The sequence below is a fragment of the Sus scrofa genome, chromosome 2, assembly GCF_000003025.6.
Source record: "Sus scrofa isolate TJ Tabasco breed Duroc chromosome 2, Sscrofa11.1, whole genome shotgun sequence".
Classification (NCBI taxonomy): domain Eukaryota; kingdom Metazoa; phylum Chordata; class Mammalia; order Artiodactyla; family Suidae; genus Sus; species Sus scrofa.
In genome coordinates this window covers 131,594,264-131,608,168 of record NC_010444.4, presented here as the reverse complement: position 1 = coordinate 131,608,168, position 13,905 = coordinate 131,594,264, and positions in this window count along the sequence as shown.

The window sequence follows — 13,905 nt, the reverse complement described above, 5'->3', positions numbered from 1 at the left end:
ACAGATTTCTCCATTAAACTACATATGACGACACGGTAAGACACGACCATAGTTTACTTAACTACTTTTTATGGTGGACAATTTCAGGGTTTCCTTATTTTTACCATTAAAAGTACCCCTGCACTTCTGCACAAATGAATAATTATTTCTTCGAGCTACATCCCCAGAACTGGACTGTTGGATGTAAGGATATATGCACTGTTAATTTTGAGGAAGGCCAATCAATTAAAAAAAAAAACAGCCAACAGAATATAAGAAGGATTCAAAATACGTCACCATGTCACCAACAATATTCTGATGAAGTAAAAAATATATCTCTATTATGTTAACATTTCCTTGATTGTCAGTGAAACTGAGAAGATATTCATATAATTTTGGTAACTTTGTGGGCTAATGTTTATTAGATTTTCCTCTAATAATATTACATTTTCCGTTTAGTCATAGTTTACACAGAGTTCTTCATGTTTGCTGTGAACTATAGATTGGAATTAATTTTTTTCAGAAGAGAGTCAATTTTCCCAGCACATTAAATAAAGTATTCTTTCCTTCTTGATTTTAAAACTCTTCTTTAACATAAATTGCATTGCCTAATATAAAGGAATCTCTTTCTGGAGTCCACTTTTTTTCAATTTTTTGATCTGTACTTATCTGTCCTAATACTAGCCTACATTAAAGCACAGGTTTATAAAATGCTTTAATATCTAGAGTAATTGTTTTCAGAATTCTCTTGGTTATTTTAGGTACTTTTTTACCATAAATCTTAAAAAATGAGCTTGTCACTGTATACAAAAAATATTATTTTCATTGTTACATTGAATTTGATTATTATTTTCTCAAAAATTAGCATCTTCATGATTTGAGTCCTCATATAAACCATGACACACCTCTTCTATTTGTGTAAGTATTTACAGTGGGTTTTGGGGGGATCTTTTAGTAAGAGCTTATAGTTTTATCCATATAGTTATATACTGTTTCTGTTAAAAAAATGTCTAAGGTGCTTATAAGTTTGTGAGTGGTATTTTTTTGCATAAAATTTTCTAATTGGTTATCATTGATGCATAGGAATGTTACTGATTTTCATATGTTGTACTTTTACTCAGTCACCCTTCTGAATTGTCTTATTAATTATAGTATTTTCTTGGTTATTTACTTTCAAATAGCTTTAGGTTTTGTGTTTCATTCAGAGAGAGATATAAATATGTAAATATATATCTGAAACACATATATCTCATATACACACACCCTTTAATGACATCTAACTTGCATTTTTCTTAGCTCACTGCATGATTTAAGACCTCCAGTAGCATATTAAATTGTGATGTTTTTAGTGGGCATTCTTATTGTTTCCAGAGGTCTATTTCATTAAACTCTACAAAAAAAAATATTGGTTTTATTCACTATTTTTGATATTGCCTATTTGATTTCTATTTTTAATTTTATTAATTCCTTTTATTTTCATTTTTATTCTTTTTTCAGCTCTTCAAACTTTATATTTTACTGATTTTACTATATCTAAAATAAAATTTATCTATTTTAAAGGGCTGCATATTAGAAAAGTCTTATTTTTTTCATTAAGGTATAACTGACATATAACGTTTTGTTAGTTTCAGGTAGACAACATAATGATTTGATATTTGCATATATTGCAAAATGATAACCAAAATAAGTTTAGTCATCATTTGTCATCACCGCTACAAATTTTTTTTTCTTACAATAAGGACATTTCAGAGCTATACTCTTAGCAACTTCCACATATCCACTAAAGGATTATTTACTACAATCAACATGCCAGACATGACATCCCCATGACTTACATATTTTATAACTGGAAGAAGTGTATATTATATATTGTATATAAGTGTATGTTATATATTATCATATAGGTTATATTATATTGCTCACCCCTACTTATACAGTTATGCCTAACATCGAGTTTTGAGGATAAGGGAAGGTGACTCTGGAAAACCTCTGTAAAGCAGTTAACCAAAGAAATGTCTATTATTTTTCATATTAGTAATGAATTTAAGTCTGTGAGCATCACAGAACCTAATGGTTTCTATGAAATGAATAGACAGAACTTAGGTTAGAATTGTCCTTAGCTGAGGGAGGGGGAGAAAACACTCTATTTCCATTTGGGGACTTTATTAAGATTTTACACCCCAACTGGCTGCACTCCTAGGTTTACCCTCTCATCTCTGTAATAGTTGAAAGGTCAGCAAATTCTTTAGGGATACTCAGGAAAACAATTTTAGTTGATAAGCATGCGTAAAATAAAAATAAGAGACCAATGATGAATAATCAACACGTAGACCAACCAGACCTCTATCAGCTTCTTATTTAGCAAAAACAGAAGCCTAGGGCTATGTTATTGCTGCCATAAATGAAGCAGCCCCCTCAGCAACTCAGAAACACTAGAGGTTAGTCTCTGTGATAGCAAGCATAGAATTTGGATTTTAGCTCTGCTCTGGTAATGTCTTTTTAGATGTTGATTTAAAGCGAACTGTAAGGACATATCTTACAGGCTTTCATGTGAAGTGATGAGGAAGCTTACGATAAGATTCTAGAGCCTTTGGGACAATTACTGGTATAAAATTTCCCACTGGCAGAACATAAATATGCAGTGTTTCTTCTCTCTACCTACTGGGTTTTATTGACACTATAACCAAGTATGAATTATTTAGCCCAATTTCAGGTGAAAGAAATGCATTTTATAAATAAGTCTTTCAAAAACCTAAACAATGACTCCTAAATGGTTATGGGGCACAAATAACAAGAACACTAGAACTCTAAGTGACTCTCTACTAGACTTCTAAATTTTATTTCAAGATATCCTATGCATTAAAACACGGACCCTGAAAGTGAATGAACTTAGTCTCCATTCTCTGTTGTACGTAGACAATTTGGGGAAAGTCTAAACCTACATGTGCTGCTGATGAAAATGGGGACGCTTGGATCCTAAAGGACCAGAGTAAGAAGGAATGGGTAGAACTTCCAAACTGACCCCAGAGGAGTTGCTTCTCATCTTTGGTCTTCAATGCCCAGCCCAGGAACAGACCTGGACCGCAAGGGTCCACTTCATGACAGTGGTGACTAGAAACAGTGAAATGAAAATGGGTCAGAACAAGAAGTTTTCCCACCTGTACTAGGTATGTTTCTTGTTATGAATCTCAAAAGCTGAAAGAAGAGACTTGACCAAGGTAGGTTTCAGTTTGAGGCTGTTCTTCAGACAACCAGGCCTCTGCTAAACCAGCATTCTCATTTATAATCTGGTAACTTCAGGATGCACAGCAAAGTTTATAAATACCATTCCATGTTCCCATGCCTGTTTATATGTAAGAATATAATGACAAACAGAGGGACACATGGACTCTGTTTTGCAGCATAACATAACCATAAAATAATGTGACTCTCTCCTAATTGCATTATGAATGAGTCTACTCTGGCCATAGACTTAGGTACAATAAGGCCTCTTGCTATGAAATGCCTATAAATATGCAATTCATGAAGAATCTAGCTAAGAAATCTGGTGAGAGCCATGACTCCTCTTACTGGTGGAGGCCAGGAAACTGCAAAGACAATAAACCTTGGCGGCTGCTCCAGGCTAACTGGCTGTGGCCAAGGCACACTGTTGACATGTCCCTTGGGTCTCTGCCAGGCCGTGAGTCATTACCCATTCTGCCCCAATGGCACATTAGCAATGGAGTGGGCACTGTCAATGCTTTAGAGGGAAGAAAGACAAACACTAGTTTATACTTGGTGAGGTTTGAATGTTTTGGTCTTCTTCCTTCCTGGGAAAAGTATACTCAAAACAAAAACAGAAATCCCAGTTAACCAACCTTTAGAGTGACTTTTCCTATAAATGTATACAGTGGTTATTAAGAACTGCTCAAAGAAAGGGATTAGAGCTGAAAAAAAAAATGGGATGGCTAACACAGTGTAAATGGCAGATGCCATTAGTAGAACAATTAAAAACCTACCTCCTCAAATAATCTGCTTTTTTCTTCTTATTCATTCCATTACTTTCAAAAGCTTTTCCCATTAGCTGGTCGACCAATTAACACCAATATAGGCTGCTCTGGGTACTATCTGCTGTGTTACTGCCCAAAGAATCTTGGGGTTGCAGTTTTAAAGACAGTATCTTCCTGTAAGTAGTAAACCACAGAGGTTAATAGCATCTCTATCCCAGACACAATAATAAAAAACAGCTGACCATTTAAAAAACAAAACAAAACAAAACAAAACTCTATTTGGTTTGATCTCCAAACAATAGCTTGACTTGCCTAGAGATTGAGTCAATTAAGTTTAGATATCTCCAATGCTAAAAGCATTAAACTGAGTGTATAAATCAAACATGTTTATACCCATCTTTCCAATTACAGCTTAACCAGTAAGTAAAATCAATATACAAATATGAATCTGCAAACTTGATTTAATGCGGTTTTTGTTACAGGTGGGAGACAGAAGTTTTTTAGCTAAAAATACGAGACATTTCAAATTGTGTTTTCACATAAATAGGAATTTATTTTGCTGACAAACTGAAAATTGGAGTTTCTTCTGCTAACAAACTAAAAATTCAAGTGTATATTAAATTTAAGCACAGCAGATCCAGTAAATCAGTGTCTCAATCCAAGTTCTGTTTTCAGGTTATTCTCTCTGACAGAAGAGATCATTTCATACTTGAAAAGATGCTCATACTCTTAAAAAACTGTTTTAAGAAATGTCAATATTGCCAACATTGAGAATATTTGATATATAGTATAGATAACCACAACTATATTGTTAATAATTAATAGAACTGGAATAAACTTTTTAATAAAAGTATATATTATTGCTTCAAAATATATATCAAAACTAATTTCTGGGAGTTGCACTGTGGTGCAGGAAGTTTAGAATCGGGTGCAGCAGCTCCGGTGGTTGCACATGTGCAGGTTCAATCCCTGGCCCGAGAACTTCCATGTGCAGCAAGTGTAGTTATTTAAAAAAAAAATAATCTCTTTTAATTGTGTCTTAAGTTGCTCTTTTCTCTATATTTTTTATGAACTTTTATATTCTGTGGTATTATTAAAATCACTCAGTTGATACAGATATTTTTGTAACAAAATTTTGACATATGTCAAATGCTAATCTGGTCATTTTCTCCTCTATTAAAAAACATCAATACTAGAATTAAAACCAAGCTGGTTACTTTAATATGCTTGTCTCTCCATAATCACACTGTAACTATTTCAATTTCCTGCTCAGCCAGCATAATAAAATAAAAAACATAAAATAAAACGATGGTAACATAATCTCCTGCTTATATCATTCTTATAACTTTCAGTGTCATGGAAAAAGAGTCATTCTTTGGTCTCCAGCATCCATGTAACACATCTTTTGGAGGTTTCTTAATGTCTGCTTTGAGTCACAGTCTCCTCTTTAAATTTATCTTCTTGGACACAGAGATGGCATTCTCTGGTAGGCTGGCCTGGGTCCTCTGTCCCCTTGTTTGGTTGAGAGGAATATATGGATTACATGCTGACTTGACTCAGGCAACCAGGAGTAATATCTGCCAAGAGCAAGGCATATTTTAGCAATGCTCGATCCTCTTACTGCTCTGAATTTTGATGAGCTTTAGAAAGATTTTAGTCTCTTTCTTGCAGAACCAAGGAGAATTGTCCAAAAATTAAATTATTTGTTTCAAGTTAAAGCTAGCGTGACAAAGGCAGGGACTCAGGGACTCAAGAACTAGAAAAGGAAATAAATACAGTAGGGAAAGGTTGGAGAAGAGAGAATACTAAATCCCCACTCTCCTCCCAAACACTTCCTGGCAGGCCTCCCTTGCTTGGCTGGTAATAATCCCTTTTTAAGGAGCTCTCAGCTGGCATATAGTCTAGGATGGGGAGCAGAGTTTTAGGGAGGGAAATATGATCTACCACATCTAAATGGAATTAAGGGTTGCTTTTACCAGATATCAGAGAGAAGGATGCTGAACAAGCCAAACCAAGGCATGCTGTTCATAAATACCAATCATGGCAACCACAACAAGCCTTTTAGCTACACTTAAATGTGATCTTCTAAGTATTGCTTTGGCTCAGCCTCGTATGATAGTATTTGGTTCAATTATATATGATCCATTTTTTTCTGTCAAGTCACATGGTAGGGCTACAAAATCTGATGGAAGGTATGGAGGTAGAGATGCTAACTTTATCCTTCATGATTTCATCTTATATAATGAAGGTCGTTAAGTAACCTCAAGACTGAAATAATAAATGTGGAATATCCATATAGTTGTTATGTTATACTAGATAACTAGTTTTACAGATGAATACTTAGTTGAAAGGGGACACATTGAGAGAGAGACTCTAAAACTACACAAAAATGATAACTTGTTCATTCACAAATTTTCATACTTTTATAGCTGAAGTAAGGTTGTTTAGATAACTTTATCTTAAAATTAGCAAGAATTAATCTGTAATGGGAATTTTTTTGGTTGTTGTTGTCTTTTTATCTTTCTATGGCCACACCTGCAGCATATGGAGGTTCCCAGGCTAGGGGTCCAATCAGAGCTATAGCTGCTGGCTTACACCAGAGCCATAGCAACACTAGATCCAAGCTGCGTCTGCAACCTACATACACCACAGCTCATGGCGATGCCGGATCCTTGACCCACGGAGTGAGACCAGGGATCGAACCCTCAGCCTCATGGTTCATAGTTGGTTTCCACTGTGCCACAATGAGAACATCTGCAATGGGAATTTTTAAAAAATATACTGACAACCTAATTCTAATAAGATCAGAATCTAAATTAAATACTTTCACAATCTGGAGCAGGTGTTTAGTACATGAAGCCTTTCCATCTAAGGTTCTAAATATGTTATTTGAGCCACCAGAATCTCCTTACGTTTTTACACTGAAGACAACTTAATTTTTGAGAATTGATTTAAAATTTAATGTATAATAAAGTTAAATGAAAGTTGTAGAAACAATTTTTATAAAATTTAGCAAATCGTATACTCTCTCAACAGAAACAAAGAAATTCACCTTTAGTTTTCCACAAACATGTACTACTTTTCTTCTCTTTTATCAAAGGCATATTACAATGCTTAGGTGATAACCCCTCAAAAATAATAAGTAGAAAAAGAAAAACTCTGCATTTAGTGCTCTCAGAAAATAACACCAGTTCCCAGGGACTGTAGCCTGATATAAACTCCCTTCCATGTAACCCCACTATTCCTGCTAAGCTCAGTTGTCTGCATTTCTGATCCCTTTAAGAATTCTTGAATTTCAAAAAGAAACAAATAACTGTACGAATGATTTTATGAACCAACAAAAACCAAGTAAACATGTTTTGTACTTCTACTTTCTGATTTCAGAAATTTATCTCCTCATATTCTTGTTTTCCTCATACTATAGAATAAAAGTAGCATGGCGTGTACTTATTTTTAGCATGGTCTTCAAAGTTTAAGCATTCATTTTAGAGATACTCAAGTATACCTGGGTAAGAAGAGTAATAAGTAAACAACCATCATGAATATATAAGAACTATGTATAAAGGAGTTCCCATCATGGTGCAGCGGAAACGAATCTGACTAGCATCCATGAGGACTCAGGTTCAATCCCGGACCTCGCTCAGTGGGTTAAGGATCTAGCATTGCCCTGAGCTGTGGTGTAGGTCACAGACGCGGCTCACATCTGGCATTGCTGTGACTGTGGCATAGGTCAGCAGCTACAGCTCTGATTCGACCCCAAGGGTGGGAACCTCCATATGCCACAGGTTCAGCACTAAAAAGCAAAAATAAATAAACAAACAAACATTAGTTCCGTTTTAAGTGGATGGATACCAATATATCTTAAGCTACTGAAACTTATTTTTTTAAGAGCAATGAAAAAAAGTTTGGAAAATATGTCCTAGCCTAAGATATAGAGAATGGTGAGAAAACAGCTTAAGAGAAAGAACTGACATGTTCTGAATGTTTACCATGAACAAAGAACTATAGAAACAAATTTTCATAACAAAAGAAATAAAATAAATTATTTTTTTGGCTTCCATAATATCTTTACAAACTTCTACTATTAATTTCTCTTGAGCCTTCAGTTTATGTGATAAAATCAATTTGCTGCATTGCATTTATACCCTGAATTTAGAGTCCTGTCTATCCATTCCTTTCTCATTCTATGTATCTGTCTATCCAACTCTGTCTGGAGAACTTATACTTGGAAACCAGGAACTGAATGTACAATTTCCAAGCATGTGAAATATATTCCCAAACAGGCACAGAAATGTGTTGACTCAAAATCAGACACAAAGCCACATAGCTAAATGATGAGATTCTAAGTATTATAGATTTAGGTTTCCCAAAGTGTCTTAAATGCTTCCCAATTTATATAATAAACAAAAGTGTAAATCTACCATTTAATTATTACACACATAGATTATGACATGCCAAAGTTTATAATTCCTCAATAAACCTTAATCAGGCTCTCCATTTTTTTTAAAGAAAAGATTTCCTTTTGTATTTTGGGAAAGGAGAGTCCAGTGAATTAAAATCAGCCCCAGGATTCTCTTGTTAACTCTGAACCATTTATTCAGCCCCTGGCCTCTGTTAGCCTCTACAAGAGTTTTAGTGGCTCAAAGGGAAGTTTATTCAACTGCTTCTCATCACATCCACCCACACAGGTTTACATGCAAAGGGCTTGGAATATCCAAAAACGTGGACTCTGAAAACAGAGGAAGAGAGAAAGAGGGGAAAAGAGTGAAAAAAAAAATTTTTTTTGAAATGTATGCTTCCAACCCATTTGTAATAACTGCAGTCTTTTACACAGGTCATTTTATTGAAATTATTAGCTGTTAGAAGTTTTGTCGTCATCACTGAGGTATGTTGAGCTCACCAGGACACCTCATGCTTTTCAAAGCAAATGAGAGAGGCAGGAAATAACTGCTAGTCCATTTGTTAAAAATTTCCTGAAATGTGATGATAAATTAAGGTGGCTGTATGTATAAAAGGGGTCCCCAGTGAGAGCTGGTCTCTTAGAACACTCGTCTTAGTGGTGCTTCTGGGTTGTCCACCTTGGAGGGACTCTTGGCCCCATTTGTTTGCATCTCCATTCCCATCTCAGGCTAATCTTAAATCAACTCTCCTTTTCTAGTCCAGTGTTTTAAAGTGATGAGCTTCTTGATGGCCAGCTTGGGTCTACTTACTCATTGCTCAGAGGAAAAAAGAAAAAACACTTAAAGCAAATAAAAGTTAAGAGAAAATGCATAAAATTAAAAGAGGCTGGGACAGAATGGTTTATCCTCACAGTGCCTGCTTTGTCCATAGATTTCTTTTGAGCGAAACTGTCACCACTCCAGTTCCTGCCAAAGGAAGCATTTCATAAAACCCCTTGTACAAAAGTGGTAGTGTTCTAACCATGTGTGTGAACCCCGCCTCCCATTCTACTGGCAGAAATCACTGGGCCAGGGATGGTATAATGACAGAGAAGAAACCCATCTACAAGGCAGACAAGCAACGTGTGAGGTAGGCAAGCATTATAGCTTCCCCCAAGAGCTACCACAATGAATCCCTCCCAGGAATCAGAACTGGGAACTCAGAGAAAGGGTTGGTGAGTCCAGAACTCAAAGTTGGGTGGGAAACTGAAGAGAAATGACAGAAAGAGGTAGAGAGCAAAAGAACAGCAGAGAGCCAAAAAGTAATAATAAAACAGTAATAGCAAATAATAATAACCATTATTATTTACTGAAAAAGTAGCCTTGGGTCCCTGAATGGGCTTCCCTTTGTTAGAATGTTTCCTGGATGCCAATCTTCCTGGGTGCATGTGCAGGTTTACTTCCTGCTCTTGGGAAGCTGGACCACCAAGGCTGAAAAATCTATCTGTCTCTGTAAGTCTGTATAATAAAACTTCCTTACTTGAATTACTTGGAGTGGTTTTGAACCAACCAATCTGACTAACACCAGGGGTCAGTAAAGATACTGTAAATTTGAATCAATGAGACTTTGTAAATCAATGAGATCTATGTAAAGTGAAATAGATGATTAAGAACCTTGTCCACATAACTATGAGACAAGAAAAAAACTTAATTTATTCATGTGCCTAAAATTTGTTTTCCTTTTTCCTTTTTTTTTTTTTTTTGTCTTTTTAGTTGTACCTGTGGCATATGGAAGTTCCCAGGCTAGGAACTGAAATCAGAGCAGCAACACCAGATCCTTAACCCAATGAGCGAGGCCAGGGATTGAACCCACATCCTCACGCATACTAGTCAGGTTCATTACTGCTGCACCATAATGGAACTCCTTCCTTTTTACTTTTGATGATTCATCCTATCATGCATACTAGACATCTGAGTGCTGTCCTTCACACGTCTCTCATTTTCTGCAGTCACCAAAACCTGATGATTCTACCCTCAAATTATGTCTTAAAACCTGCTACCATTTCTCGGATGCCCCATCTTGACACTAGTGATGCTGACTTCAACTATGTAAACTGTTTTCTAACTGACCATGATATTTCTTATGTAAATTGTTTCTTCTCTACTATATTTTGAAATCAGTCATTTGTTTAAACCTCTTCAATGTCATCTTGTTTCTTTTAGGTTAAGGGTGAAATCCCTTTAGCATAATCTTCCACACTCGAAAACCCAGTCTGTGTGCAATTGTTCTCATCTTTGACTCCAAACAATTTCTGCTCCACAATAACAGACTGTCATTTTTCAACCTCAAAGTCTTTGTTTCCCAGCCTATCCCTTGATGAAACATTTCCTCCCACGCTGCTACCTCCACTCCCATGACACTCATCTGGCCTAATTCTTAGTCCTACTATCAATTTTAAGGTCTACGTTTAATATTCACTGCTTCAAAGAAACTTCTCCTGACACAGGATCTGTTTCTTTTGTGTGATTTCAAAACAACCCATGTCATTCATCCATAGCACTCAGTACATTTTTGACTATACAGCCATTTGGGACTGCAAGTCATTTTGTCTTGTACGATAATCCTTCCTTTCATATTTACAAATACAATTTAGTTCCTGACTTTTAACATTATGTGAAAATTGTTAGGCATATTCCCCTCTAAATCTCCTATATGTTTGAGATGTTTGAATGTCAAATATAAACTATACAACATCAAAATTGACATCGTGGGGCTTGAGGGACCTCAATAATGTTTCCTTTCATAAAGATTTGATTTAATAGATTTTGTGAAATTTGTAAGAGTTTTACATTTTAACTTCTTTGAAATTTTTCCATAATATCATGTGTGTGGGAACTGGTCAGAATGGAGAAAGGGAATTGGGAAGGATTTCAAATGTTCATAAATGTGGAGGTGCCTCATGTTGACTTTCCTCTTCATGTACATACATAGTAAATATATGTGTGTATAGAAAACACCTTGATGATGGACACATCTCACTTCCTCATTAACAAGACCCTAAGCAAGAATTCTTAGACAGATCAAAAGATTATTGCTGAGGGACAACCATTTGAGGGTAAGTAAAGAAAGAGCTCTCTTAGAAACAAAGGAAGGCACCATCGGATTAAAAGCACTGAGAGGCATGGAGTTCTGAAAGGCACAAGCAAAGTTTAATTTTCCAAATTGAAAATGCCATCCTCCAGTGTAATCAACTCCAAATGAAAGTTAGGTGCATAAGAGTGCTGCCATGCAGAGACATGCCTGTTCCAATGTAGTTGAAACAAGTTTAGCACAGTAACAGACTACCAAGTGGGGGGACAGATGATATATGCATTAAGACAGGGGAAAAAAAAGGAGTTTAGACAGTTAACAAAAATTGATTATACTTGGATAAGCAGCATCAGGAGGTGTCTGAAAATTGTTACTATACTTGGGCTCTGATTTGGAAAACTGAACTCCTTGTTTCAATCATCAGATCCTTTTCCATTACTTGTTTAATGTGCTCCAGGGTTTCTGACTGGCTAATTTTCCTCCTGTTTCCCAGCATCTCACCCTATCGTTGGATGCCTCTCTTGCTCAATCCCCTTTCTCCCTTGGGTCCCTGAACTGCTCTTTTCTAATTTGCCTCAGAAAAATCAAAACTTTCCCAACTTTAATATGTGAAGCAATTTATTTCTAACTTCGGGCCGAACTAGTTGATCTCAGCCCTGTCCTATAGACACTTTCTTTGACATCCAGAAAAGCCATCAAGACAATTTTTAAATAAGACTAGCTATCTCCCAAAGGATAACAAGCTTTCTACCAACATTCATCATTTGTGTTGCTAGGCTTACATGGTTCCTTGTTTTTTAAATGTCTCTTTTCTCCACTAAGTTCTGTGAAGGTAATAGCCATATCTCTTTTCTTCTTTTCTGAATCTCTAGCACTTAGCATGGCAAGCATAAAATAAGAGATGATACATATGTCTTTCATGAATAAATTAGTGTGTCAGTATATTTTCTCAGCTGATTGAAAATTATTGATGATACCTTCCTGAGGACCTCCCATTCCAAACGTTTTTTATATAAGTACCAGTCTGGAAGGACAATAATGTTTCTTTTGATTGCAGAATATATGGGGATAATGCTTAGAACAGCATTGAGAATGGGAATGTGGCTGGTCTGCAGACCTGGTTCTGGCTCCTTGACATCTTTTGTAGCCTCAACCACTGCCTGTATCGGAGGGCAGAGTCAAGGCATAAGGATAGTAGGAAAGCTAGATAAGTTGAGAAGAAGTTCATATTGAAGTAGAAGAGGTCCAGAGAGATGCAAAAACATTCACAAATAATGACAGACACATTTGTCCTTTGCCATAACTAGATGTCAGGGTTGCCATATCTCATAGCCTTCCTTCATAGGCCAGTCTATCAACTAACACAACACACCACCACACATGTGAAAGTTCAGGAGCATCATATCCATTTTACACATGAAGAAACAAGGCTCAGAGTTAAGAAACTTAACTACCTAGCGAATACTAGAGGGACCAGAGTCTAAGCTCAGCTGAGTCTGACATTTTTTCCTTCCACTTCATATTCTTGATCATATTTCCACTATCATCAGAAATATAGGAACAGAGCAATGATGATAAATGAAAATGCTGATTATTTTATTTAATTTATTTGCTTATTAGGGATGCACCTGCAGCATATGGAAGTTCCTAGGCTAGGGGGCGAATCGGAGCTGCAGCTGCTGCTCTACACCACAGCCGCAGCAACACTGGATCCAAGCTGCCTCTGTGACCCACAGCTCACAGCAACACCAGATCCTTAACCCTCTAAGCGAGGCCAGGGATAGAACCCGCATCTTCATGGATGCTAGTCAGATTTGTTACCGCTGAGCCACAATGAGCCCTCCAATGGTGATTTTTTAAAAAACAACAGATGTTTGACCAAGAGAAATATTACCTAGTATTTCCCTTAAATTAGTCTAGTCAGTTTTATTGTAAAAAGCTTTTCTAATCCAAAAGTTTGTCCACAATCAAATGAATGGACAAAACTCTTTGTTAGATTGTCATGCATTCTTGCTGCCTATTGTGATATTTTGCAAACTAGAACTGCAGTTCCCCTGAGAATGTTTCTCATCAAGTATTCTTTTAACACTGAAAATATTATGAGTACAAAATGAAGTATACATTATTTCTTAAATTAGAAAACCAAAAATGCTGAAAAGATTTATCTAAATTTTGGTCTAAAAGTATGAAATGAAAGTTGAAACTATTATATAAATAATTTTAAAATAAATATTAACTTATGACCTTTATTCAATATCTAAGTATTTAGATAAAAGGTTTTTTTAAACTATATTTAGAGATTTTCCCAGCTGCCCATTTAATCATTGGAAATGAGGATGCTTTTTAACAGTAAGTCTTCTTAATAAAAATGCTTTTAAATAAGAACAAGTGGTTAAAGTATGAAAAATCTTGTGCCTGGTATGTTACTGTATCTGTTTGTGTTCAGATTATCACAAAAGTTTCTTCC